Source organism: Sesamum indicum, unplaced genomic scaffold (genome assembly GCF_000512975.1).
Source record: "Sesamum indicum cultivar Zhongzhi No. 13 unplaced genomic scaffold, S_indicum_v1.0 scaffold00167, whole genome shotgun sequence".
NCBI lineage: Eukaryota > Viridiplantae > Streptophyta > Magnoliopsida > Lamiales > Pedaliaceae > Sesamum > Sesamum indicum.
The window spans coordinates 179,867-182,844 of record NW_011628071.1 but is presented as its reverse complement, the minus strand read 5'-3'; positions in this window follow the sequence as shown (position 1 = coordinate 182,844).

Below are 2,978 nucleotides of genomic sequence, written 5' to 3'. Positions count from 1 at the left end.
TAAGGGTTTTGATCTTACAACTAGTTTGATTCTCTACTACGAGTCTTAATTCTTTAAATCTTCCAAAGGGCTCAAACTTGAACCTGATGAGGTAAACATAACCATACAGTGAGTGATCATCACCAAAGGTTATGAAAGACGAGTATCCTTCTTTAGCTGGAATATTTAGTGGTCCACAGACATCTGTGTAGATTAAGTCTAACAGACGAGTGGCAAGCGTACTTTGTCCAACAAAAGGTTTCTTTGTCATTTTCTCTTTTGGACAAGATTTGAAAGTTTATTTTAATCTAAGTCCTCTACCTCTAAACTCCTTAATTATGCCAACTTCCTTATCCTTTCTATGGATATATGACTTAACCTTGCATGCCAAATCTGTGTGTTCTCATGATTATCTAATTTTCATTTGTGTTGGGCAATAATAATTCAATTTAACTGTTGGAGAATATATAGACCGTTTGTTAATGTATTAAGCAGATGAAGGTTATCATCAATCATCAAATAAAAACTATTTTTATTGATCTTAAACGCATAACCATTGTCTAAAATAGGAATGAAAATAATGTTTTTTATTGTGCTCAAGGGAACGTTTTCCAACCTATCATATTGCTTTTGGAAGTCATTGATCATCAAAGCTAATATGACACTGCGGACCTTGCAGTTGTTCTCATGCCACCTCTCAAACGTCAAATGTTCTTCGGGCAAGGAGCTTTTTAGTAATGTCTCTAGGAGCGACTTTTTGAAGACATATCCCTAATTTTCAAAATTTAGGACAATCTTTAGATTTTGCAGCCAATCGTTGTAGTTTGTGCCATTAAATTTATTAGTTTCCATTATCGGGGTTAAGGGGTTCTTAGACATTTTCTACATTATAGAATTAAACAGAAATATGCAGACGATAGTAATATTATTGATAAGCTCAAGACATGGTCTTGAAGGGGATCGCGTGGTACGGCCCGGGAACGTACTACCGAAAGTGATAAATAAAACACATAATAGAAAAAATTAAATACGGAAAATAAATGAGTTCAAGAGGTGTACCCTTGGAGTTCCTGGGCGTTTGATGTACTAAATATAAAACGTAGATAGGGTTGATGTTGGATTACCAAAACCGAAAAAACTAAAAGGGTGAAAAATGATACCTTGAAATTCTCCTCATTTGAGTCTTCAACATAGGAACCCTCTAATTCTTTCACATCACAAAGCAGTCCGAATCTCTACGACCTCTTTCTAGATGAGAATGAGAGAAGAAAATTACACCAAGTGCACAAAGAGAGAAGGGGGTGGCCAAATGGTTTTTGGGGGAAGGAGGAGATTTTTTTTTTGTGTGTGTAATGATCATCATAATTATTTCTCAAATAACTATATTTCATATATATATATATCTCGTTTAGATAATTAAGAATATTTCCAAATATATTCTATTATTTATAAGGTATATTTCTCTTTATTCCAAATAAAAAGATCCCAAAAAATGGCTAGAATTGAACTTTCCAAAACTGCAATTTGCTAGCCATTTGTTTCCTTCCATGGAATTTTCCTTGGCTCAAAATAATTGAGCTTGAACAATTCTTACCCTTATAAAAATACAAGCCAATGAATTTTTATTAAATCTTTAATAAAAGTCCAATTTGATTAAGTTCAACTTCTATTTAATATAATTAAATAATTATACCCAAATTATCCTTATTCTTTAATAAGATCCAACTTATTAAATTATGAGGAGAAACTAAATATATATTAATGCCATTAATTTATTATTAGGCCTTTTCCCATTCAATGGATCCCTCTTTGTAAGTAATCAAATTATTTATGGAATTAATTCTATGTTCATTTTCAGTGATTTGTGTGTGATTCTTTAGGTTCACCTTTCAGTTAGACTTGGGATAGTGTCTAACACTATTATTAATTAGTATTTCTTGATTAACCTTTAATCAGGAAAAGTTAATCAAGAAAGCCCGTCACCATAGGTGGTCGTGTAGCAATGGTCCATGGAATTAGAGACTAGCTGAATTTCCGTATGAGCATTTAGATTTATGAGTCCATGTTGTACGGTCCTTCAGTCAACGTTCTTTTTTAGTAAGGACTCCATTCACAAGTCTGATGGAAGTGGCTTAACCATGCCTTTAAGCCAGATTTGAAAATCGAGGACAATCCTTCGATTTTTTCAGCTAATTTAATTCTTTACATTCCAGTTAATGATAAAAATCTCAAAAAAATGAATTGGAAAACGTTTCTAAGACATGTGTTCTAAACGCAGTGTAGAAAGAATAAGTAGATTATTCCAATATTATTTTGTGTTAAGACTTGGTCTTTTACTCATTCAATTCTCCCACTATTTGAACAAAATCCCACCACTCTCGAGTGGGGTTTTGCTACATCCCTTCCTAGTGGGTTTGGGATCCACAAAAATAATTTACCATGCCCACTTTTAGATTCACATGGAAAAAGCCTTCTGGGAGGCAACCGATGCGATTCTCATTCTATTAGATTCTCAAGATACTTTGTCTCACCTCTTTACATGATCCTGAGGACTCCAAATGAAACATGCTACTCGGTGTTAAGCCCAACCCATCTACCAAATCACACCTTAATTGTCACCCCCCATGACTAGTGAGATACGGAAACAACGACCGTGCTCCTTTGTTCATAACAATAATGCAGCTTGCCTTCTATTCCAAATGTGCCATGACTCGCGAGACCATATTTGGGTAGTGGTGAAAGGGCACCGAAAACTGCAAGTGGATTGGCCCTGGAATGCGCAAGTGGAAACAATTAAAATAAATTGCGTAAATAAAATGAAATCGCATTGAGACCATAATTCCAAGGGGTGTACCCTTGGAGTTGCAGGGAGTTCGATGTAGTTAATAAAATAAACGACAATAATAAAATTAACAAAGCTATTGGTTGAATGAAAATGAGTGGTACACAAATGTAAATCAAGAATAACCTTTGTTTATATTGTATTGAACCTTGTTTGT